Source organism: Tripterygium wilfordii, chromosome 15, assembly GCF_013401445.1.
Source record: "Tripterygium wilfordii isolate XIE 37 chromosome 15, ASM1340144v1, whole genome shotgun sequence".
Classification (NCBI taxonomy): domain Eukaryota; kingdom Viridiplantae; phylum Streptophyta; class Magnoliopsida; order Celastrales; family Celastraceae; genus Tripterygium; species Tripterygium wilfordii.
Window position 1 is genome coordinate 7,417,361 of NC_052246.1, and position 27,621 is coordinate 7,444,981.

Here is a 27,621-nt window from a genome sequence, read left to right on the forward strand (position 1 = left end):
TCACTTGGTGTTTGTTGGCCTGTACAAAAAGACCTCACCCTTTAGTAAATCAAAGTCCGGTACGTTAAATGCACATGTACTAATAATCTTTAATAAATTAAGAATATGAACAATTCTATAACGTCTGTGTGAGTGTACAATTTTCCATATAGTTAGACTGGGAAAATTGACTCACACATAGTCCTGATCAATTCACTCCGAGTGTAATGGTATAGTAAGTTCAAGCTTTGCCGCTCTCCGTAACCAAGATAGGTATACTGAAATACTATACCACAGCCAAGCCGACGGTTTATCCAATTCCATCTTAGCTGTGATCGCTTACTTATGTTCGATAAGAACTTATGAATTGATCTTCCGTGCGCAAGCTTAGACTCTACACACCAATTCATATACCATATAGAATAAAAGACACTGATGCCAATGTCTTTTCTCATTTTAAATGCTAAATATATTTTATTCAAATAAATAAATCGAATTTGAATATTACATAAAATAATGACCTTTAGCATACTATTCCTATCAATAAGTGCTAGAAATATACACTTTAAATGTTAATTTACCATGATCATTTGTCACATAATTAGGGCCTAAAGTGATTATTACACAACCAAGGTACAAATATTAGTATTAATCACTTTACATGTGTTCGTATATTTTCAGGCGCAAACTGATGATGAAGTGAAGCCCAATTGCATCAAGATGGATTACAGACACACCAACCATGTTAGAATTGTTGAAGTAGAAGAGTTGGCCAAGCGGAGTTAGTGTAATGAATTGTAATATATAATATTGTAACCAAATGTGTATAAATACCTTACTTCTCTTGATATCAAACACACTACAGCACATACAAAGGAACTATACCTTAAAGTGAAGAGAAAGAAGTGCCTTTCGGGCAAAGAAGGAGAAGGAAAATAAAAGAAGGTTTTCTTGTGTTTCTTATTTTTCTTACTTTGTTTCATGAATACTATCTATTTTTACTTGTTGTGTAATTCTAGCATGAGGAACTAATCCTCTTGTTAGGGTGATGATGGATCCACTCTATAGTGTTTAATAAATTTGACTTGATTTTTATTCATGCCATGTCACGTGTTAAATCACTAGTTAAATCACTATGCTTTATTGATAATTGAATCTTGATGTTTAACTACCATCTAGGTTTGATTAGTGTGATGAAAATTGTGGCAGATGCCCGTGCTCAATTTGATGTCAGCTTCTTACAATTTAACACCAGAGTTATCTAGACATAGATGTCATATGCTAGGGCTTTTGTGATCGTTACACAAGTTACCATCGATCCTATTGCGTCCTTATTTGTCCTAACCAATTCAGATGCTCAAGGATGGTTGCAATTCAAGGATAGACGTGGTAAGTTAAATGCCCATGACTACTACATGAATTAAGGGACTTGATCTTTGACATGCATGAATGAATTGATAATTTTCGGTTAAATGATTTAAATACAGTAGAATTGGTGAAATCATAACCTTAGTGTTTGTCCATTTGTACTAATCGTTTTTATATTTTCCTATATTCATTAAAACCATAAAATCATTTCACCTTGTGTAATTAGTAATAATTGTGGATATTTGGAATTGGAGTTAATTACTATTCAGTCCCTATGGGTATGACGCTTGTATTTGCCTCAGCTATACTATTACTGATTTGTGTCCTTGCGAGTATAAATTAGGTTTGAAATCACTATATTTCTAGCAATCTAAAATTGCACATCATTAAGGAAGCCAACATAAATGACAACTGAGATAGTTATGCTATTTAGAGGATGACATATGACGAGTCTCTTATTGAAAAAAAAATTTCTCGATTCTTGGCATTGGTGAAATGGAGCATAAATTTTTGAGATAGTTTGACGAAGCTTGTAATGATGTGGTGAGGTGGTATGAGGAACCATGTCCTTGCTGCTCCTGTTAGGATGGCAAGAAAAATCTTACATAGAGCCACATCGTTTGCCCCTCGAAATTCAATCGTCGATTAAAAATCCATGAAGTGATCGTAACGATCACGTTTTGTTCATACTTTTCCAAGATCGAAACCTTTAAGTGGTGGAGCATCTCGATATTGAGTAGCTTGGTTGCCAAGGGAGTCAACGAGCTATCCCACATTCCTTAAATAGTTGTCATGTCACGCCTCGATCCGCAGAGCATGAAGAAAAGGACAACACAAACATGCACCTCACATGCTACATCACAAACCATTATGATTTTACTCATGATTTTACTCAAAATTTCACTACCACCGTCACGCGCCCTTCTACCGATCCACAGCCTGTGCACTATATCCTGTCTCACTTGTGGGGAGGGAAAGTAGATAGGGTGAGCAGAAGGCTTAGTAGGAACAAAACAATAGAGCACAAGTAAAGAATAATACTACTGAAAGAGTAAAAATGTGTAATCGATGTGACAATATGCAATACAATATAGCAAATGCACCTGATCAACCCAACTAGGGTTGTTATTGGTACGGTTACCGTTACTAAACCCTTAATTCCGTTACCATACCAATACCTTCGATAACTCAAAATTGATACTGTTACCATTACTGGAAGTGTCGGTATACCGATGGATAAGTAATGGTCAGTCGATAATTGGTAAATTTATCAACTCTTAAAACATGTTTAAAAAATGGAATAATATGTCTCAAAATAAGAAAAAAAATCAGTTCACAAGCATCTCATCTGTGTCTTCTGACAATTTACAACATCTAAACAATGCAAATAGAAATTAAACAATCCAATTCATTACTTCATTACAGAATACAAATAGAAATTTAAACAACAAATCCATGTTAACATATTTCTTTAGCATGCATTTATGAGTTCTGAGTCTTCACACTTCTAGTTATAACCATGGTGGTGGACATGAGTGTATATATTATATTATAAAGGCCAGGAGAAAGACATAACATACATGAAATTAATCTTTTTTCACAAGGAGGAAGGTAAAGGTATTCATGTTGTTTGAGTGGGTGGATTCCATCCTAGAAGATAACATTAAGAGTGTGTTTGGATTGAGGGATTTGAGGGGAAGGGAGGGGAGGGAAAGGGAAGGAAGAGAAGGGAAGAGAATGGAAGGGAAAATACATTTTCCTCTCTCATGTTTGGATAGATAAAAAAAGAAAGGAAAAATAAGTAGTTTAATTTACTAGTTTATCCTTATTTTTTATGTTTAAGTGTTATGTTCAAGGGTAAAATATGTTTTAAACTTATAAGTAACTTAATTAGTAATCTCTTCCCTCCAAATGACTCCATTTTGGGAGGAAAGAATTTTGACAAAAATTTAATAAAATCTTCCTCCCAAATTCCCTCAAGTCCCTCCCCTCAATTTTTTATAAACTATCCAAACAAGGGAATTGGAAGGAAACTCCCGTTCCCTCCCCTCCCCTCCCCTCCCCTCCAAATCCTTCAATCCAAACACACTCTAAAAGACATTCAAATATAAAGAAGTATTAATACAACAACTTAACTACTTAAGTGCTTAGCATACTAACAGAGTATACATCAAAATTCTTTCATGTTGTTTGAGCTTTGAAGCAGCAGCTATAAATAAAAAATCTTACATGATTTAAAACAAATTAGTAGTGGCTGCAAGGCGTACAAGGCATATAAGTATTAATGTAGGGGCTGCAGTGTTTTGAAGTGTTTTGGTTTCTTCCTAAACACCCTAATTTCATGATTTCATCCTACAGGTTATCAACTATCAATTGCAACACCAAGTTATCAGCAGGATACCTTCAACATTCAGTTTAAGAACTCTTACAACAAACAATAACCATTAAGCAGTAACACTAAGCAGTAAGAAGTTCAAACCAGTTCAACTCACAGAAAAATTCTTACAGCAATCAACATTCAATTTAGTTCAGTTCAGAAAAGTAGGCACTTACAGAGATTCTTCCGTATTTAGTTTGTGGATTTGGTGGACGTGAAACTGAAGGAGGTAGTTCGCAAGGTGAAGCTTGAGCATTCAAGATACCTATACAAAGGCATTTAAAAATATTAACAATTCATATTAACTATCAAGTATCAAATATTAACAATTCAACTAAAATAAAAGTATAAGAGTTGCTTACTTGTTTCAAATTCTTCAAGATCCTTATACAAAGAAACTTCAATATCCATTGGCTCCTTATAGAAATTGAAATCATTTGCTCTAAGCCAATCACTAGTACACACTAATGCCTCTACCATTTTTGGGGTCAATGAAGCTCTAAAAGGATCCACAATCCTCCTACCCAAGCTAAAAGCACTTTCACTAGCCACGGTCGAACTTGGGATTGAGAATATATCTTTGACAACTTTTGAAAGAATAGGATACCATGATTGATTCAACTTCCATCAAGATAAGAGATCAAAAGATTCTCCGTCAAACTTTTCACAAGGATTTGAAATGTACTTATCCACTTCATTTGTCTGCAACTTCCATTTGCTCTCTTCTTCTTTTTAGCTTCATCTCAACATGAGAAAGTCCACTTGATTGTGAACCTGAATTTGTATTGACTTGAGTGATGTTACTCGTGGTGGTTGAAGATTGATCTTGACCATAAATCCCCTTATATGTATCATACAACTGTAACAAGCATTTTTTATATCTCTAGTAATATTTTTTATTATGGCAGCAACCTTTCTAATGTCTTCACAGGAAATTTGTATCAATGCAAGCTTATATCTAGGGTTTAGAACATGGGCTATATATATCATCTTGTTGACACTCTCGAAATTCCCCCAATATTTGTTCAATTTCAGCTTCACTGACTTTCCAACACTTTGCACCACCCATGTAATTTATGTTTTGTATGGAAGTCTAAGTATCGGTTGTGATACTCACTCTTTGTTCTCCTATCAAACTCATTATTTTCCCCTTCTCCAATTCATACAACTCCCACACTAGACTAGTTATTCTTTGCCTACTTGGTATTTTAAACCTAGGGCACAACTCCTATAATAATTCTTGAAACCCCACTCCGTCAACCACCCTAAAGGGCATTTCATCTTGGATGATAAATTCAACCGACTTCTCCTCACATTTATTTTGGTTAAAAACATGCGGGACTAATGCACCACCCATACTATCTTGTGAAAGAGTGCTTTGGCCTTTCTCAACAAAATTCCTTCCATAAGCTGGACATTTCGTACACTACTTTGATAAGTGATTGCCAGGCCCTGTTGTACCATACTTCTTACTGTCAGCTTTTATCTCCTTTTTGAAAGTCTTACAAACCCCCACCAGGTATTCTACCCCTTTTGCATCTTTCCTTGTAGCCTTAGTGGCAAAATCCCACACCCATGCAGCCTTCTTACCTTTTTGAGGAGGTGCTTTAGATTCGACTTCTGTTTGAGTTGTAGGTTGGGGTATAGGTTGCTCAACAATGTCAACTTGAGTAGAGGTATTCATGTTGTTTGAGTAGGTGGATTCCATCCTAGAAGAATTTTTATGTATAGTTATATACAGTAGCATATAAACAGTAGCAGATAACATTATTAGCAGCTAACTTCATTTCTTTTTACAGTAGCAGACATTCAAATAGACAAATATACATTAATAGGCAATAGCAGATAACATCCTAGCCATGGAACTTACTTTATTTTTAATCAAATTCAAATCCTAGTATGTGTCATTGCCATAAAAGAGAAACCAAATATGATATCTATAACTTACAAACTTACAAAAATGTTTTTACCATCACTCGTACAGACTACAAACCACATACAAGCAGGCATCCTATTTAGCTTAAGCTCACTAATCTCAACAAGCATTTAGTGCTCGGCATAACTAGAAAAACGCAAAGCCTAACTGCTAAACAAAGTAACAAACAATACTTATGGAGTTATAGAGAAATTATTTACAAGAACTATGAACAATAGGCAATTAGCAATCAGAATATACTAATCACTTTTTAGTTATAAATATACTAATCAGTAGCACGGAGACCTAATTAGAAGTTCAAAAGTGATTAACAATAGGCCAATAACAATCAGAATTCAGAATGGAGACCTAATCAATAACCTAAGTAATCATAATCAACTAACCAGTAGCCTAAGTAATTAACAGAGAAACTTACAAAAATGAAAGCTGATATTCCCAAAATACCCCCACTAATGGGAGAAAGCCACGTGGCAGAATAAGTTCCAGTGAGGACAATATGGGTGACGTACCGAAGGGTACACTTCGGTTCTTGACCGATGTGTATACCTCTGCACTATCAGACCGAAGACCGCACTTCGATAACCGTACTACAGAAGCATGTACGCACGAAGTTCAACTGATGAAGAGTCCTCATAGGACGCCAATTCTAGATAGAGTCCTACTCCCCTTTGGAGAGGGATACAGATAGGATTTACCATCCGAGAAACCCTCTGGAAAACCAATGAGAGAGAGTCTGACTCCTACTACAACTCAAACACTTCAAACTCATATAAAAGGGGAACCTCTGCCCTCAAGTAAGCAATCTAACTCCTGCACTCTAAAATACTTACTGAGCAAGAGACAACGCTCGAAGCAACGAGCCATCCTCCCAAGTTTAGTACCGTACTGACTTGAGCGTCGGAGAGGTCCCCCCGAGTACACCCTCGGGGCCCTACCGAAGCTTACGTTCGCTTCTTGTGCAGGAAGGAATGAAGAGATCGCGTACCAGCAAAGGAGAAATTAGTTATTCCATCTCAGTCTGACTTGGCTGATTTTTCTGATAGGGTAGACCTGTTTTAGACATCATCAGTTTGGCGCCGTCTGTGGGAAGGAAGTACACTTCCCTAAAGAAACTCACAATGGTCAGATTGAGAAAGAATGTCGCTTCTACTTCAGAAACAAGCCGTCGAGTTGATGACCCTAATGCTCCTGACCGGGGGCAGGGTGAACACCCCCATCATGAGGAGGTAGAACACCAGGAGGATGTTGCTGACCGAACCAACCAGCATAACCAGGACGCTGGACCGTCCCAAGTACCTTGCACTCAGGAACAATTCCAACAACTTTCCCAGCAGGTGCAAAGGTTGACTGAACTAATCATGAACCAACAGACACAAGTGAACCAAGAAATCCCGCACAATGAGGAGGTGCGAAGTTCACACTCAGGTAGGTCTAAAGAACCAAGCCGAGGGGTGAATCCCAATGGTACCATTGGGGAAAGTACTAGAAGGGGAACTACCTACAATGAAGACGTCGGTCGACACCTAGATGAGATGAACAAGAAGATTGCAGCACTACAAGGAGTGTCCCCAATGGAGGGAGTGTGGGACAGTACGTTGACCCCTTTAGCTCCTGAAATATTTGAAGCTGAAATGCCGCGTCACCTTATTGTTCCAAAGCTGGAGAAGTATGAAGGGTTAACTGACCCCTGTGATCATATCCAGGGTTTCAAATCAATGATGGAGTGTCGGGGAACAAATGCCCTGATAATGTGCAAGATATTCCCATCAACCCTTTTTGGACCAGCAAGAACTTGGTTCAATCGATTACCGAGACACAGTGTGACTAGTTTTGGGGACTTGTCCGAGAAACTTGCACTTCACTTCTCCGTCGCACGAAGGACGGCAAAGACTAGTTTGGATCTGATGAATCTTGACCATGAGCATGGAGAATCACTTCGATCATTTCTTGCAAGGTTCAATAGAGCATGTTTGGAAATCCCACACGTCCAGGTAGAAGTAGCTATTTCGGCCCTGGTAAGGACAGTAAGGGATGAAGCGTATGTACATTCATTAATGAAAAAACGCCCGAAGAGTATGGGAGAACTCTACGCTAGGGGAGGTAAGTTCATGCAGTCAGAAGACATGATGAAAATTTCTCAGTTTTCTTCTTCCTCGGCCCCTGCCAAAAAAGGCTCGAGCGCCCCGGGAAAGAGTGAGAAAGACTTGCCCCCTTCAAGCAAGAAGCAAGGAAGAGTAGAAGGAAAGAATGACAAGAAGAAGGATGATTAGTCTGGTAGGAAGACTGACCAGGGTCCAGTCCCTCGGTATAGTTCCTATACTCCTTTTAATAATTCGTTGCATAATATCCTTCTTGAAATAAGTAACAGGGATATACTGAAGTGGCCTAAGAAAATGAGGGCCCCGGCAGAAAAGCGTACTTCAGATAAGTATTGCCTGTTCCATAGGGATCATGGTCATGACACTGAAGAATGTAGGCATCTCAAGGATGAGATTGAAGGCCTCATAAGGCGAGGCTACCTGAAGCAGTTCACTTCAGATAAAGAAGAAAAGAGAAGAATAACCGATGGTGATGATAGGGATAACGACCGAAGGAGACAAAGAAGAAGGGATAGGTCTCCTCGTCACCAAAGGGGGACTGCTGGGACAATCAGAGTTATTGTAGGAGGTCTGGCCGCAGGAGGAGAAAGCTCCTCAGCTAGAAGGGCTTATGCTCGAATAAATGAAGTAAGTAAGGAAAGAAAGAAGCCGAGAAGGGATGAAGAAAAAATTACTTTCTCAGAAAAAGATGCTGAAGGTATCCAGGATCCACATGATGATGCCCTAGTAATAGAAGCAGTCATCGCAAATTTCACAGTGAAAAAGGTTCTAGTGGATAATAGAAGTGCTGCAGATATCTTGTTCTATCACACCTTCAAAGAGATGAAGATCTCAGAAGAAAAATTGAAGAACTTTTCGGTTCCTTTATATGGGTTCGCAGGGGAATCCATAGTTCCCAAGGGAGTCATATCCCTACCTGTTACTCTGGGAACCTATCCAAGGACGGTTATGCATATGATCGATCTTTTTGTAGTAGATGTTCAATCCCCCTACAATGACATCATAGGCAGACCATTGTTGCACAAGGTTCGGGCGGTGGTCTCTACTTACCCCCTCAAAATGAAGTTTCCAACTTCTAATGGGGTAGGAGAAGTGAGTGGGGATCAGAAGTTAGCTCAAATGATGTACTACACGGACTTGAAGGACAAGAAGAAGACCTCCATATCAGTTGGAAGCTTAGATGTTCGAGAAGAAGAAAAGATACTGAAGCCAACACCGGTTGAAGTACTTCTTCCAATAACTGTGGAGAAAGGAACTGAAAAGAAGTTATTTCTAGGGTCTCTGTTAAATAAAAAGTTAGCTGAGGAGGTAACCAAGCTCCTCCTCTCTAACATAAAGAACTTCGCATGGAGTGCGCATGAGATGCCAGGAGTTAGTAGGGAAGTCATCTCCCACAGTTTGAGCATCATACCGGGGACTAAACCGGTCAAACAGAAAAAGCGTAACTTCACCCTAGAGAGACAAGCCGCTATCAAGGAAGAAGTGGGGAAGTTACTTGAAGCCGGTTTCATCCGAGAGGTGCGGTATCCAGATTGGTTGGCCAATGTGGTCATGGTAAAGAAGGCGAATGGAAAGTGGCGTATGTGCGTTGACTTCACGGATCTAAACAAAGCTTGTCCTAAGGACTGCTATCCTCTTCCTAAGATTGATCAATTAGTAGATGCAACTTCAGGCCACGAACTCCTTAGCTTCTTGGATGCTTATTCGGGGTACCACCAGATCAAGATGAACTCAAGAGATGAGGAGAGTACCTCATTCATAACTCCAGAAGGGACATATTGCTATAAGGTTATGCCCTTCGGACTTAAGAATGCTGGTGCCACCTATCAAAGGTTGATAAACCATGTCTTTGCTGATCAGATAGGAAAATCAGTAGAAGCATATGTAGATGATATGGTCGTGAAGAGTAGAAGGGCGGAAGATCATCCTTCAGATTTTCAAAAAGTGTTTAACACTTTAGATAAGTTTCAAATGAAATTAAACCCAGACAAATGCACTTTTGGAGTAAGCTCAGGAAAATTCCTAGGCTTCCTTGTCACTAGTAGAGGAATCGAAGCAAACCCAGAGAAGGTTGAAGCCATTCTTCAGATGGAACCTCTGAAGTCTCCGAAAGAGGTTCAGAGATTAACGGGAAGAGCAGCGGCACTTGGGAGATTCCTTGCTAGGTCGGGTGATAAGTGTAGACCCTTCTTCCAGGCCTTAAAAAAGGCCAAGGAATTTCAATGGACTGAAGAGTGTCAGAAGGCATTTGAGGGTTTAAAGGAATACCTCGGACATCCTCCCCTACAAACATGTCCAAAAGAAGGAGAGGTATTGTACTTGTACCTTGCTACGACAGATCATGCAGTAAGTGCAGTCCTTATCCGGGAAGAAGAAAAAATTCAGAAGCCAGTGTATTATGTTAGTAAGGTCATGATAGATGCTGAGACTCGTTATACCGAAGCAGAGAAATTTGGTTTAGCATTGGTTACTGCAGCTCGAAAATTAAGACCCTATTTCCAAGCCCATACTGTAGTAGTTCTTACTGACCAACCATTGAAGAACATACTTCAGAAGCCGGACACATCAGGAAGATTGATAACGTGGTCCATTGAGTTGAGTGAGTTCGACATTCAATACAAACCAAGACATGCGATTAAGGCTCAAGCCTTAGCAGATTTTGTAGTTGAATGTCGTCGCCCAACCTTAGTGACACTGACCAAAGAGGACTACCCAAAATGGAACCTTTACGTTGATGGTTCTTCTAACCAAGAGGGTAGCGGAGCCGGAGTACTCCTCTTCGGTCTGGGGGGCATATGTATTGAACATGCACTTCATTTTCATTTCAAAGCGTCAAATAATGAAGCAGAATACGAAGCGGTACTAGCTGGATTGAGACTTGCTGTCGAACTTGAAGTTAAGTATTTGTTGATCAACAGTGACTCTCAGCTAGTAACTAAACAAATGAAGGGAGACTATGAGGCGAGAGGCTCAAATATGGTCAAGTACTTAGCTGCGGTCAAGAAATTACTGGCCAAGATTCCCAAGGTAGAGATCAATCGAATACCTAGGGAGGAAAATGCAAAAGCAGATGTCCTTGCTCGATTAGCTTCAGCCTGTTCAGCCAAAGGACCTACTTCGGTCAGAATTGAAGTACTTCCTCAACCAAGTATTTCGGCTGAACTAGAAGTGGCTCCGGTTGAAGATGAACCAAGTTGGAAGGACCCAATCAGAGAATTCCTGCTTGAAGGGAAACTTCCTGAAGATAGGAATGAAGCAAGGAGTCTCCGGAAAAGGGCAGCAAGATATACTCTGATTAATGGAGAATTATACAGAAGATCCTTCACACTTCCATACCTGCGATGTTTGGCGCCCAGAGAGGCCGATTACGCCCTAAGGGAAGTGCATGAAGGAATTTGTGAAAGTCACATAGGGGGAAGAACATTAAGTTATCAGGTGCTACGTTGTGGATACTACTGGCCTACAATGGTGTCAGACGCCAAAAAGCTTGTTCAAAAATGTGATAAGTGCCAAAGGCATTCCAATGTACCCCACCTTCCTCCTAGCCAGATGGTGCCTATTCAGAGTCCTTGTCCATTTGCTCAGTGGGGTACGGGCATTCTTGGACCATTCCCACCAGCATCGGGTCAAAGGACATATCTGATAGTAGCCGTGGACTACTTCACTAAGTGGCTAGAAGTGGAGCCACTTGCAACTATTTCTGAGAATAAGGTAATAGACTTCATCTGGAGAACCGTTGTCTGTAGATATGGGATACCAAGAGCCCGTATTGTTGATAACGGCAGACAATTTGTCGGAGGAAAGATGAAGAAGCTATGTGAAGAGTTGGGGGTTGATCTCAGAGTCACTTCGGTCAGTCACCCACAAGCTAATGGGCAAGCTGAAGTGACAAACCGAGTGATCCTCCAAGGTTTGAAGACAAGACTAAATAGTGCCAAAGGAAAATGGGTGGAAGAACTACCGAGTGTGTTATGGTCCTACCGAACCATAGCACGGACTTCTACTAGAGAAACACCCTTCTCCCTGGCATTTGGCTCCGAAGCCATGATACCTGTAGAAATTGGAATCCCGTCTACAAGGATCATTAACTTCAATATCCAAGAGAATAATGAAACACTTCTGAATAATTTAGACTTGGTGGAGGAAGTTAGAGAAGAGGCTCGAATCAGAACTGCTGCGTACAAGCAGAGGACAGCCCGGTATTACAACCGAAGGGTCAAAGAAAGAAAGTTCAACCCAGGGGACCTTGTCTTAAGAAAGAAGGAGGCCGCAGGAAAACACCCCGGAAAGTTAGGGGAGACGTGGGATGGACCTTTCAAAATAATTGAAGCATTCAAGGAAGGAACATACCGAATTGAAGACCCAGAAAATCCTGGGAAGAAGATGCGTCCATAGAATGCTGACAATCTACGTAGATATTTTATTTAGTTGAACAATAAAAAGAGTTGTTATTTTTTCGTTAGTTTAATAAACTACAGATCAGAAGTTGTCCTAATCATTCCTTCCATAAGACCCTTCAGTCCAAACAGGCCCTTCGGCCCAAAGCTTAGAAAAATTTTCTAAGTCTCAAATTAGGCCACTTCGGCCCTTAGACCCTTCGGTCCAAACAAGACCTTCGGTCCACATAAGACCCTTCGGTCCAAACAGGCCCTTCGGCCCAAAGCTTAGAAAAATTTTCTAAGTATCAAAATTAGGTCACTTCGGCCCTTAGACCCTTCGGCTCAAACAAGACCTTCGGTCCACATAAGACCCTTCGGTCCACATAAGACCCTTCGGTCCAAACAGGCCCTTCGGCCCAAAGCTTAAAAAATTTTATAAGTCTCAAAATTAGGCCACTTCGGCCCTTAGATCCTTCGGCCGAATCAGGTACTTCGATCTTGAAGTGTATACTTCATCCGAAGCCAACCCTTCGGCCACGACAAGTACTTCACGCTCGAAGTACACTTCAAGCATCCTCAACCGAAGTAAGGTCAGACAATAAAGTACACTTCAAGCATTCACAACAAATTTTGCAAATCAAAGTATAGCGAACTGAACATGAAAAGAGAGAGATATCATTACCAAATGATACTTAACCGTTCATATAAAAAAAAATAAAAAAAATAAAAAAATATTGAAGTTAAATGTCTTCGGTTGAAGGGGACAGCTCCGTCTCTGAAGGTTTTTGCAGGGTAGCTTCTCGCAAGATCGGTTCAGGAGGATTTGGTGGAGGAATACCCTCTGGCGTAAAGGGACGAACTTCGCCAAGCTCGGCCGAGTGAATGGGAGAATCACCTTCGGTAGGGATGACATGAGGGGGATCTTCATCCGAAGTAACTATGGTAAGATCAACAGTGGAAGGATGTTCATCCCCATCCTCGAAATCTTCTTCAGAATTCTCGTCATCTTCAGCCTGTCAACGAATTTCTTCCTCAACCCTAGCAAGTTCAGCATATATCTCCTTCTTGGACTCCTCCAGTCCGTCCTTTCCAACCAAAGCCGGGCAAAGCTTATCAAGAACCCTTGGATCTTGCCCAGCCTCAATTAGAGCCTTGCTGGCCATTTTGAAGGCACCACGACCACTTAAGTAGCCTTATTGACGAAGAGTTAACTTGAACTCCTCAGAGGCTTTGAACTCTTGAACCCCCAGGGCCTTGCCTTCGGCAATAGCCTTCACTCGTTCAGCTTCAGCAGCTTGGGAAAGCCTAGTGACTTCAGCCTCCAGCCGGGATTTTTCCTTACGGTATTTGAGCTCCTTGGCGTTAGCAGCATTTAAAGCTTCGGTCCTCTCCGTCAGTTCGGCCCGAAATGTCTCTAGCTCGGCTTCAGCTTTCGCCTTCGCCATGGCAGCTGCTTCGGCCCTTTCAATTGCTACCGTTTCATTGTGAGCCATGTTCGCTATGCCTCCAGGAAGTGTAGCAAGAACAGAGACAACCTACATAGGCATAATGAACTTCGATACTTCGGGACCAATTTCATCTGTAAAAATACCAAGTCAAAAAAGGAGAACCGAAGTTAAATAAAATTATTATACCTTCATAGCTGCAACGTTCAGCTCTGACACCTTGTCTGACAAAGCAAGCGCTTCGTATCGACTGAAGTCAGCCGGAGTTGGAGCCTTCGCAACCATCCTACCCGCAATGGTTGGGTTATTGGCAGAATCACTCACCAGAACATCCCAGTTCGGGGTATGAACAGTGAGGTCTTCATTATCCATCCTTCGGGGAGGTTGGGTCACTGGAAGAGGGATGTTGATATAATCTGAAGTCCGAGAGGGGTTTGAGCTCGGTTGAGTCACCCTGACCGAACTGTGAACAGTTGTGGGAGCGTTGAGCACGTTGGCTGCAGCAGAAGTCTCTCCCGTTGTATTCTTCCTTGAACGCTTCGGGTTCGGCTTCCTCCAGTTTCCCTTACCAATGCTGTGCTTCTTGCCCTTCGAAGCCCCAGCGCTGAACATGTTGACGTAGTCCTCCATGCTCGCCATATCTGCACAACGGATGACCGAACATGTTAATAAATAGGTAATATAGACAAATGAATTTCTCGAAGTCTAAAAAGACCAACCGAAGCACACCTCTCTGAAGAAGGACTGAAGAATAGGTGTACGCAGAGTCAATCTTACTAAAAGATAGGTTGACCGAAGGGTTGGGAGGAAGGTATGACTTTAGTCGGTCCAATAAATCCCTATCTGTCTCATGCCTTAGTTCGCGAGGATTATTGAAATGTAAGACATGGGGAATACCGAACTCAGTTCGAAAAGGGAGGTGTTCTCCAGGTTGAAGAGGCGCCTTCACAAAGAAGTAGCCCTTCTTCCAATCCCTGATTGAAGCCTGATAACGAGGAGATTCAATGGGTGGCCGAAACTGGAAATAATAAAGAACGGTATTAAGGAAGAGCCAGGAGTTCGGGGCTAGAAGAGCGGGACAAATATTGAAGATACGGAAAAAACTGGTCAATGCAGGAGGATATGGAATCCTTGCACCGTATTTTATGGAATGGAGCGAGATGGCTAATTCCCCTTCCTTTGGATGAAGGGGGTGTTCGTCTGAAGGTATACGACGGCAGGCCCAGGGGATACCGAAGTCCCTCTTGATATTTGACACCCCATGATCATCCAATCCTGAACCGGATAAACATGTCGGTTCGGAATCAACCTCGTCTCCCCCCACTTGTTGATTTGGAGGAAGTTCACTTCGATCAGCAACTTCGGGATAATCTGACCGAAGTACCGAAGCCTCAGTAAGGCCGGGGGTAGGAGAATCGATGATGTTAACTTCAGAGTCAGACGCAGTCCGTTCACTCGAAGTAGAGGAAGAAGACGCGTCCCCCGAAGAGGAAGATGAAGTGGAGGAACTTAGAGACATAATAAAAACAAAAACAATAGAAGGAAGTAAAGACTGACCTTATGGTATGGAAACTGAGAGAACTAGAGATTGAAGTATGTTCGGTTTTGCAAAGGAAGGCTTCGGTCGGTCAGTCAAATTAAACGCTCTAAATAGTAAAAATGAAGCGAGTAAAAATCGAAGAGAACTGCAGGCCACCTATTTATATAGGAAGAAAGATCTGATCTAACGGTGCGTAGGTTGTGACGCTCTGTATCCTTCGATCTTGTCCGCAAAAATGAACCGTCAAACAAACATTATTACACTCATACCCAGTTCATCATTAAGATACCTCGGTACGAGTGTGGGGGGCAACTGATATTCCCAAAATACCCCCACTAATGGGAGAAAGCCACGTGGCAGAATAAGTTCCAGTGAGGACAATATGGGTGACGTACCGAAGGGTACACTTCGGTTCTTGACCGAAGTGTATACCTCTGCACTATCAAACCGAAGACCGCACTTCGATAACCGTACTACAGAAGCATGTACGCACGAAGTTCAACTGATGAAGAGTCCTCATAGGACGCCAATTCTAGATAGAGTCCTACTCCCCTTTGGAGAGGGACACAGATAGGATTTACCATCCGAGAAACCCTCTGGAAAACCAATGAGAGAGAGTCCGACTCCTACTACAACTCAAACACTTCAAACTCATATAAAAGGGGAACCTCTGCCCTCAGGTAAGCAATCTAACTCCTGCACTCTAAAATACTTACTGAGCAAGAGACAACGCTCGAAGCAACGAGTCATCCTCCCAAGTTTAGTACCGTACTGACTTGAGCGTCGGAGAGATCCCCCCGAGTACACCCTCGGGGCCCTATCGAAGCTTACGTTCGCTTCTTGTGCAGGAAGGAAGGAAGAGATCACGTACCAGCAAAGGAGAAATTAGTTATTCCATCTCAGTCTGACTTGGCTGATTTGTCTGATAGGGTAGACCTGTTTTAGACATCATCAAAAGCCATGAAGTTACAGACTTGCGGGCTGCGGCAGAGATCGGGCTTGTTAGGTCAACAATCGACACTCAAAAGGGTAGAATCTTCACCCAGAAATCATAAATCGAAATCGTCAACAGACTTGCGACGAGGATCGAGTTCGACAACAGAGACTAGAGAGTGAGAGCTGAAGTTGTGGCCTGTGAGAGTGAGAGGGGATCGAGTTCGACAACAGAGAGTGAGAGTGAGGGCTGAGGCTGACCTGTGAGAGTGAGGGATTGAATCGATTGATAACTGATGGGCGTGAAGCAAGAGGTCGTGACTCGTGAGGCTCCGCTCAATGAGGAAGACAGGAAGCGGGATAGGAAATTAGGAATTATTCGAGAATGGAGAAGACTGAAGGAGAAATGAATGATGAAAAATAAACTCTAAAATGAATGGTTTAATATCCTTTCCTCATCCATCCAAGTGTCCTAATTAAATAAAATTAAAACTAAAAAATAATTTTAATATATATGTCGGTAATCGGAAAATTTACCGATGTTGAACCTTGCTTACCATTATCGGTACCAAATTCAGTGGTAAATTTACCATACCGATGTATTACCTCTGTCTCTAGCATCCAACCAATATCAAGAAACGAACACCAATCATCCCATTAACGCCAATCTCAAACCGCTAGAGAGAAGGTCGGCAAGTATGTGGTCGCAACCCCATGCACGTACCCAAATAACATCCATCACCTAACATGAGCCCGGATCCATCCTCGGGTCCCACCATGCATCTAATGTACATTCTTAAAATCATGTCATTCATGATGCATGAAAAATCACACAATGCCTGCTTTGTGACCATGCATTTCAAGGGTTATATATTCACCATGTTAAATCACATATAACATTGTCATTGACAATAAGACAAAGAGACAATTAATGGTAAGTCTTCACGGCTTGTTTCCACTCAGAAAGGATCGAGATGGAAAGCACAACGTACCATTCAAGCAATTTGATAGCTTGAAAGCGTTTCGAAATAAAAAAGGTAAGAAATCCCTATCTCGATAGCAGTGCACAAAATAATTACTCGTCTTTAGAGTCAAGTCCAACTCCTTGATCATCTATACCAATATACTAGTTTCATACTGGTTAATAATCAACCACAATTTCTACTAGTCCAAATTATCTTTTTATCCTTGAAAGTGAAATTATCATTTTACCTTTTATGAACATTACTAAATTTCCTATGGTCAACGATAAACTCTGATAAGTGTTCAACTATTCTAAATTTAGTAAACTTAATTAAATAGCTAATATGTTTATATACATATTAATTAGGTACATATTATACAAAGTACTATTACTATTTATTTTAATAATCAACGCATATTAATATTTTAAAATTTTATTAAAACTATTATTATTGTTTATTTAAAATAATCAACCTGTACTCTTTCCTCCAAGTTTATTAAACGTTATACTCTAGTTTCGTATTATACATGTATGTATACTGTATGTATACATGTATTTACGATGTATTCCCGGATGCTCCAATGCTATCCGTATGGATCCGAAAATGTTGCCAATGCGTTCAGAGTAACGAAACAAGTTAGAATTGAGCTTCAGGGTCGTTGAAAAGTTCAGTTTCAACCGGGTCAAAAGGACCTTATTTGGGTCAAGTTGGATCTTCAACATCCGGGGGTTATTTCGCCCGGAACTTGGTTGGGTCTGCTGCTCCTTGGTCAGTTGAAGTGAATGGCGGTGACGGAAAGCTAGACGGTGGCCGGGGTTGGCCGAATTGGCCACTTTTACTTCGTGGTGACCGCGAGCTTCGAAGTGCGATTCTGGTGGTCACGGGCATCGATTCGAGACGGGGTTGGTCGGGTATGTTGGTGGAGGTCAGGAGAAACTTTTTGGTAGGTCGACCGTGTCACGCCCCTCTCTCCTAAGGTATACTGAAGTGTACCTATACTCACAAGAACGTGACCGACAGGGGACCCCATCCCCTGAACCAACCTTTAATCCAATATATAAACCTAATAAAGTATATAAAGTGATACAATTCCTGAAACATGATATGGAAACAGTCCCTCCAAAACACCATATATACACCTATCGAAACCATCGAAGTATCTATACAACAGTGGAAATAAAAAAACATATCTAATCGAGTTCAGACTGAGTAAATAGGTAATATATACAAAATACAATACCCAAAGTCCTCACACTCAACTAAAGAATAGCTCGAGACTATACACCAGCTCATACGTCCCGCCGCTGACCATCGTCACCTATATCCAACTCACCTTAAAGGGAAAACAAGAAGAGGAGTGAGTCAAGAAGCTCAGTAGGGCATAGAAAGGGAACACCGATAACCAGAAATAAGAAATCCAGGAATATGAAGTACAATAAATATGTAACTATCAATAATCCAACCAAGTAACATGACAGCCGATAAGGCTATACAACACCGTAACCACAAACACCAGTCTCCGGTAATCCATAATCCACCCCTGGACCCACCCTAATCCTCGTAGGGTGTCTCCCAGTCCAGGTCCACACCAAAACTGGATGAGGATTCGATATCCCGATAACATAGCCTACACCAGAGAGCGTCCCCTGTGATGCACCTCACCTCAGACGATCTACAGGTACGTACCCGATTTATTGTATAATCCATAATAATCCAATATGTTGGGCTCCTATATGGGCCACACAGTCCAATACTTTAATCATACCGTATCCTATACATATACTTCCATAATCATAATTCATTAACTTTGATTCCAACCATGTTCTAGAATCGTATAACTCAGTCACCAACTACAATCAAATAGAAAACCAGACAATATCTCTCCATAAATTGGAGAATGCCTCCCTGCAAATATAAAGAAATCTCAACATAGCATAATGTCCAAACAAGACCAAAACCAAAACCAAAGCCCTCAGACCCACACCCATTTCCTTACAATCCAACACAGGAGTCCCAACCATCCTGGACATCCTCATGATCCTCAAACTGACATCCAGGAATATAGGTGAGTCAATAGTCCAAGTCGCCACGGTCACGCCCCCTCCTGTTGATCTGAAGGGCTCATATCAGTAATAAACTAACCTAAAAGGATAGAAATATAAAGGGTTTGAGTTGAATGCCCAGTAGGGATATATAGAGTATAAATAAAGGTTGGAATAGTAAAAACGTGTAATCGATACGCAATGCAATATAACAAATGCACCCAATAAACCTAATCGAACCTCCACATGCGCCTCCAATGACACCCAAGTCGGCGGATAAGATTTTTGCCCTACGGTGATAAGTCGATGAGAATTCACCCGCGTTACCTCTCTCTCTAGCATCCAACCAATGCCAAGAAATGAACACTAATAATCCCATCAACGTCAATCTCAAATCGCTAGAGAGAAAGTCGGCACGTAAGTGGTCGCAACTACTCATTGTTAGCCCAACAGTGATATCTCATCCTGCCTCGCCTAACCTAGTTTCAGATGACTAGCTAGTGTGTAGTAATAAATACCACTATGGGAATCCTATGGACTAGGACCATCACAAGGCTCCTATCCATCATCCATACACGTGCCAAAATAATATCCATCACCTAACGGGAGCCTGGGTCCATCCTTTGGTCCCACCATACATCTAATGTACATTCTTAAAATTTATGTCATTCGTGCAATATACTATACAGAAACACCCATTCATCATGAGTCATGAAGAATCACACAATGCTCGAATTATGACCAAGCATTTCAAGGGTTATATATTCGCTAAGTTAAATGACATATAATATTGTCATTGATAATACTCCTTCTGAGAACTTGAGGTGAATAATCGCCACCTTCTTCTCTCTCATCTACGGCTGATGAAGATTGATGGTTCATGATAAATGGATATTACACCTTACAGCCACCCCTATCCCTCTCTCAACCACCGCCACCACCACCACCACCACCACCACCACCTTACTCCTACCTTTACCCTCTATATAACCTTTGTCTACCTATCTACAACACTATTATGGACATCACCTCTCATACCCCACATTCCAATACCCTTCACTTTACCAACAATAGCTTCATGATTGCCACCTCCACCACCTTTACCTCCCATACCATTCCCACCACCTCTGCAACAACCGCCCTCAACACAACACATTTCACCGAAACTCATATCACAAATATCTTTGCCACCACTTATACAACTGATATGGATTTAATTGCAAGCGCACAAATCGCACAAGTAATAAAGATGTGAGTAAATTATCGTTTCCACTAGGGATGTGTTGGCAATAGAAATCAATGTCAAACAAGTTACAATTATGCAAATTGGGAAACGGATTCGAGATTGATTTTGTTTTTAAACTAAACTAAAGCAAAAGAACAAAGACAAATCAAACACAAGTGTGAAGTCAAGGATGGAAAGCGCTAGGGTACTTAACGTCACCTCACCTATCCAATTCAATTCCCTTGGTCCCTTAATCCCTAATTCCTCTCTCTATAATGACAATCGATTTCCCAACCTATTCAATGTTCTATTCCTAGATACATCAAACGTATTTTCAACATAAATCCCTGTTATTCCTAACAATCGGATTAATATATCAAAAACCCATTAAGAACTATGGAAATCATTTAGCGATTGCATAAGCCACAAACCTATATTCCTATGGTTCATGCACCCTATGTCATCTATGGCTTGAGGCAACCCTAGATATCTCCTTCCGATCTCAATCTAGGCAGCAAATCAATTGAATGATGGCCAAACATTCAAAAGCATTAATCACACCCATAGACAATCAAGAGAGAGAGAGAAATCAAGAAATAAGGAAACCAAGTTTATTGAATCTTCAAGGTTTGGTTACATTAAGACCCTAGTAATAAATCTAGCCACTCATGGAAGCAAAATACATCATTAAACAAAGGAAATCAACCATAGAAACTAGGATAGAAAAGGAGAGAGAAAACCCCCTTGTAGACCCTCTTCTTCTCCAAGCTTCAATGGTGGCTCCAAGCTCTCCAATGGTGGTAGAATGAAAAACCATCCAAGAACCCCTCAAAACCCTATTTTTTTGCCCTTTAATACTTCCCCAAACTCTTATGTCGTTTTCAAAACAAGTTGGGGTCGTTTTGGCTTAAAAACAAGTGAATTCGGAACTTTTTCGCGAAACTGCGCGTGCTGTGGTTGCCCTGTCTCCATGAATTCAATGTTGTTTTGGCAGGTCCGATCGATCGGGAATGGCTCCGATCGATCGGAAATCGGTTCTGGAGTAAAAATCTTCATTTTGCACTCTTTTCCTTCCTTTCTTGCCTTGATACCTGCAATATGCAAATATAACTTTCTTAGGCAATATCAACTCTTAATCAACTCAAAATGGGATGAACTTATGTGCAAAGGATGTGCAAATGTATGTATATATTTGGCACATCAACAACCCTCACCACCACTACCACCCACAACATCTTCTGCAAAAGCCATCATCACCAACCCTCCCAAAGCCCAGCCCAACTCTAACCAGAGGTGGTTGTCCCTCTTCCTTATCGTGTCGACGTAGATGAAGACACCTCCCAATGCCATCAACTCAAGACTGATAATTGGCCGGGGCATTTGTTATGGAGCAATCAAGGGCCATCAAAGAGACTTGTTGTTGTAAATAACAAATCCTTCGATTTGGGGATTGTATGAAGATCAACGAACTGGCTTTGGATAACTGAGAGATTTAAAGGTTGGAGTTTTTCTATAACTTTGGACCAGGCTGCAACTCAATGGCTCTATAATTGCATGAGGGAGTTTCGTCAGCAAAGGCTTTAATCTCCTCGGCTTTGTAGTCATAGATCAGGAGATAGAAAATGGATTTTTATGTCTCAATCAAATATAAGGGGAAAACTGTGGTTTATTGAAGAAATCACTGGTAAAAGGACTTGGAAGATCCTCATCCCCGAGGACCCAAACGGCTTAGGTTGGAAGCAAATGGAAGACTCAATCTTGGATTTGGCTTATTCAGTTATGATGGTGACACAAAGAACTAAAAAATCTTTGATGGAGGAGCCTCGAAAGGTATGTTGTCCAAGTTGTGGTCACTGCTGGCAATGTGAAGTTCTCTGGCCAACTTTAGAAAACACAAATACCTTGTCGAAAAAATATTCTTGCATGATCAGAAAAGATGGTGGTGTTAAGGGGCACGGTAACTCTGTTAGAGCATCCACAATGGGATGATTTTGAAGTACTTGATATGATACTTTCTTGATAAGTTAAGTGCTAGATGTTCACAATGGATATAATGGAGTGTATTTTAAGTACTTGAAATGTTACTTTTTTGATAAGTATAGCGCTACATGCACACAATGGGTGAAAAATGACGCTTGAAAATTTAGTTGTGGAAAAATGATACTTGAGAGTTGGAGTATGTATATAGTTGATGAATAGTGAAGAGAGAGATGATAAAAAGGAAGAAAGAGGTGATGAAAAGGAAGAGAGAGATGATAAAAAGGAAGAAAGAGAAGATGAAAAGGAAGAGAGAGATATGAAAAGGAAGAAAGAGATGATAAAAAGGAAGAGAGAGAAAATAGAGAAAGTGAGTATGGAGTGTTGGAATGTATGAAGTGTTGATGAATAGTGTATATTGTGAGATTTAATCATCCAATTAAATTGTGCCACGTAGGATAAAGGAGGAGAGAGAGAATAATTTTGAAGTGCTTGATATTTCAAGCATCACTGTGGATGCTCTTACCTTTGGAAAAGTCATTGACAAGGGTAAAGGTAAAGCTGTCATGACATACGACGGGATTCAAAATTCAAAATAGATCTATGAATGGGCCAATAAAGTGGGCCAGCCCAAGGAGTTCATCGAAAACACTTCCAAGCTCACAAAGAAACTCTAGAAGGATAAATCTGATAATAGTGGGCCAGTAACACTCTTAAGCCCACCAATGCTAGCCCTAGTCATACCCTAACCCAAGAAGACCTCCAAATGTTCAGAAGCTACATGGCACCTCTTTGTGATATCGACGACAAAGGCCACAATGGTGAGGTTGGGGAGAACGCTCTAATATAGGTGGAAAGAAGTGAGAATGATTTGGTTTATGATTTGAAGAGGGATAGTGAGGGTTTATATGATGATTTTTCAATAGAGGATGTCCAAAGAAATCCTTCATGTACTTCATCAGTGGATGATTGGAATTCTTTCTATAGTCATGTGGAGGATACGCTCATTTCTTTCCTTGCAATCGACCAGATATTTCCTTTTGATGATTTTTGCTCGTCTCTTATGCCTTTAGCAGTTGACACTTCAAATTGCAGAGAAACTGGTAACGATTTAGAGACGTATTACATCCAAAATGTTGATTTCAATACCAAATGGCTTATGCAGAAGTTCTGGCAAATGAAAAAAAAAAAAAAAAACCCTTGGCATTTCCTGCTATGGTATGGAGAAGGAAGCCTATGTCTTTTTGGTGGAATTAGATAAGCGGAGAAAGAAAGACCTGGAGAGAAAACTATCGAACCAATTGGCTAGTCCAAGGAAAGTCCCTGATAAGAGAGAATTGAAAGGCTTGAATGCTCCATCAAATATGGAAAGAATCCTGCAAAAAGAGGAGCTAAATTAAGAGGCAACAAGGGGCAATAATTTTCCATGTCTATCAAAATTATCAGTTGGAATGTTAGGGGGCTCAGTGACTAGGTTAAAAGGGCTTCAGTTAAGCATTTTCTCAATAATTGGAAGTGTCAAGTTCTTTGTCTCCAAGAAACCAAAGTTGATTTTTCAATTTGGCTCTATTTAGATCTATTTGGGGATGGAAAAATGGTAGTTATATCTCCTTATCAGCAAATAATCATGTCAACCTTTAGAGACATCACATAGGGAAGTTTTCTATCTCTGCTCTTTTTACTTCTATTTCTGATAATTTTTGTTGGGCTTTTACTGGTGTTTATGGTTCGACTACTAACATCAACCATAGTGCTCTTTGCGATGAGATTTCTCAATTCAGAACCTCTTGGCAAGGTCCTTGGATTATTGGTGGGGATTTCAATGATGTGGTTTACCCTTATGAGAGATTAGAAGGAGACAGCAAAGACTCTATTAGAATGAGGACTTTTCAACGGTTTATCTTCAACCATAGTTTGACGAATCCTTCTATTTCTAATGGTGATTTCACCTTGTCCAATATGAGATCTAATGCTTCTCTTTCTAGGCTGGACAGATTCCTGTTCTCTTTGGATTAGGAATATCACTTTGGCTGCATCAAGCAATCTCTTCTTCCTAGACCTCTCTCAGATCATCATCCTATCAGTCTTGAATGTGGTACCTTTAAATGGGGTTCTGTGCCTTTTTGATTTTGAAATTTTTGGCTCCAGAATTAGAATCTTTAGGAGTTAATAAGAGAGTAGTGGTCCTCTTACCAACCCATTGGTTTTGCTAGCTTTCGGCTAGTGGCAAAGCTTAAATTCATCAAGGAAAAACTCAGACAGTGGAATCAGAATACTTAGTCAACATCGGTCTTCAAATTAACTCTTTGGTTAGTGAGATTAAGGGCTTTGACATTGCTGAACAACAACTTGGGGATCTCAGTGAGTTTAATAGAGCTAAAAGAGAGTCCAATAAAAGTGAGCTTTCAAGACTTTTATGGCTGGAGGAACTTTCCAAGAAGCAAAAGTCTAAAATCTAGTGGCTGCAAGCTGGAGATAAGAATACTAAATTCTTTCACAAAATGGCCACCGCCCATTGGATTCGAAATCACATCAAATCTCTTCGTGTGAATGGTGTTACTCTGGTATTACTGAGTTTTACAAAAATCTGTTTCATGAGAATGTTAGTTGGAGACCTTCTATAGATGAGCTTCATTTGGACAAAATTAGTGAGGATGATGCGTCTTGGTTGGAGAGACCTCTTGATGAAGATGAGGTAAAGGTTGCCCTGGATGATTGCAATGGGGAGAAGTCCTCAAGGCCTGATGGGTTTACCATGGAGTTTTTCAGGAAGTTTTGGCATATTGTAAAAGTTGATGTTCTTTTGATCTTCTCTGAATTCCACAAAAATGCAGAATTTATCGAGGTCTTAAATACTACCTTCATTACCCTGATTGCCAAAAAGAAATATGCCTATGGGATTAAAGATTATCGTCCCATTAGCCTTCTGGGCAGCGTTTATAAATGGCTGGCTAAAGTGCTCACCAGAAGACAACTCAACATGCTTATATGGAGGGTAGACAAATTCTTGACGCTTTCTTAGGCCATCCACAGCAGATACTCTAAACAAAAACTTTAAATTTACAGTAAAAGTACACTTTCCACAGATTTACAGTTTCTCTAAACAGTACCACCATGCAGCAGATACTCTAAACCATACTCTAAATTATTTAAATATTCATTTCTATAATCAATTTTTATTAATTTAAACTCAATTTATTTTACAATTATCATAACTTATAATACTACCATATTTAAATAATGAATTAATTAACATTAATTAGTAGAGATAAACACCCATATTGAAGGCTACATTTTTTATATATTATACAACACTACCATATTGGCATATTTTAATAAGCCCAGAAACCTGGCCCATCTAAATTAATAAGCCCAGAAAACCCCAAATTATTGTTTTCTGTCTTCGTCTCCCTTCTATACTTTGCCTTTGCTATTCGCCGATGACGGCCGTCGGTCGTATTTGGTCATGTTCAAGATCGAGAAACAAAAAATGAACTGATTATTTTGATTAAAATAATCATTCAGTATGCTACAGTGAAACTGTGGTTCCACAGTTTCACTGTAGCACTCTGCAGTTTTACAGTTTCATATCCAGTAACTGCTGGATGTCACTTTTTTGTCAAAATTTTTACTGTTTACTCCAAATTTACAGTAGAGTATCACTTTGCAGTATTTGCTGGGGATGCTCTTAATCGCGAATGAGCTAGTAGACTTCTGTTCAAGAGCAAAAAGTGCTGGTTTGATGTGTAAGTTGGATATGGAAAAAACCCTTTGAAAAATTGAATTGGGAGTTTCTACTCAGAGTGATATAGAAGAAAGGCTTCAAGCATAAATGGCTCTCTTGGACAAGGAAATGCATTGCTTTAACCTCCTTTGCTGTTTTAGTGAATGCTGCTTCTGATTTTTTCATATCTTCAAAAGGTGTCAGACAAGAAGATCCACTCTCCCCTTTCCTCTTTATTCTTGCCAAAGATATTTTAAGTGTGATTAATCGCGAATGAGCTAGTAGACTTCTGTTCAAGAGCAAAAAGTGCTGGTTTGATGTGTAAGTTGGATATGGAAAAAACCCTTTGAAAAATTGAATTGGGAGTTTCTACTCAGAGTGATATAGAAGAAAGGCTTCAAGCATAAATGGCTCTCTTGGACAAGGAAATGCATTGCTTTAACCTCCTTTGCTGTTTTAGTGAATGCTGCTTCTGATTTTTTCATATCTTCAAAAGGTGTCAGACAAGAAGATCCACTCTCCCCTTTCCTCTTTATTCTTGCCATGGATATTTTAAGTGTGATGCCTGATAGGGTGGTGAGCCATGGTTTCTTAGAAGGGGCAAAGATAAGCAATAACAATGATGAAATTTGCATTTCAAACCAACTCTATGCTGATGATACTTTGGTCTTTTGTGGAGCTAGTGAGGACTAAATTCTCAACCTTAGAGTAATTCTTTTGGGTTTTGAGGCTGTTTCTGGTCTCAAGGTTAAGCTTGGCAAAAGTAATATCATTCCTATTGGTTCAGTCACTAATACTGAGAATCTTGCTGCCATATTAGGTTGTGGTACCATTATTCTTCCTACTCAGTATCTTAGTCTTCCTTTAGGTGTCAAATTTAAAGACTCAAGCATTTGGGAACCAATAATAGGAAATTTTGACAACAAGCTTGCTAGTTGGAAAGGAAACCTCTTGTCCAAAGCAGGTAGATTGACTTTAATCAAAAGTACTCTTACAAGTCTTCCAATATATCTAATGTCCCTTTTTCCTATGTCGGCTCTGTTGGGTCTAAATTAACCTTACTAGCAAGTGTACTAGTCGGCGACTACAGCACAATGATAAGCAAGGGTCGAATCCACAGGGACGGTGTTATTTCTAATCCAAATGTATACTTGTATGTACGTATGGACAATGCAAACAAAAGTAAAGTTCAACTCAAGATTGTTTGGTTGGGTAATTAAACTAAAACAACTAAATAGTAAAGTGTTTTTGGTATTTTCTTGGAATAATGATGGAAATTACACTAATGCAACTAATACGAATACAACTAATATGAATGAGATGAACACCAAGGCTTTGGAATCCCCCTTGGGAAATGACTTGTAATGACACAAATTCACACACATATTTGCTAATTTGGGCATAACGAATCCGTACCTAAGTCGGTTTTAGCGCACTTAAGCCAAATCTCCCTAAAATCGATTACTAGCCATCTTATTGGTCTAGGTCGGATATTCCTAAATACATTCTAGCCATCTTATTGGTCTAAACATGCATAGGAATTCATGAAGTTCTATGGAGATTAGGATTCATACAAATTGTCACCTAATTAAAGGGAGACACATTCATAATCAAGTGTTTCAAGAAGCATAA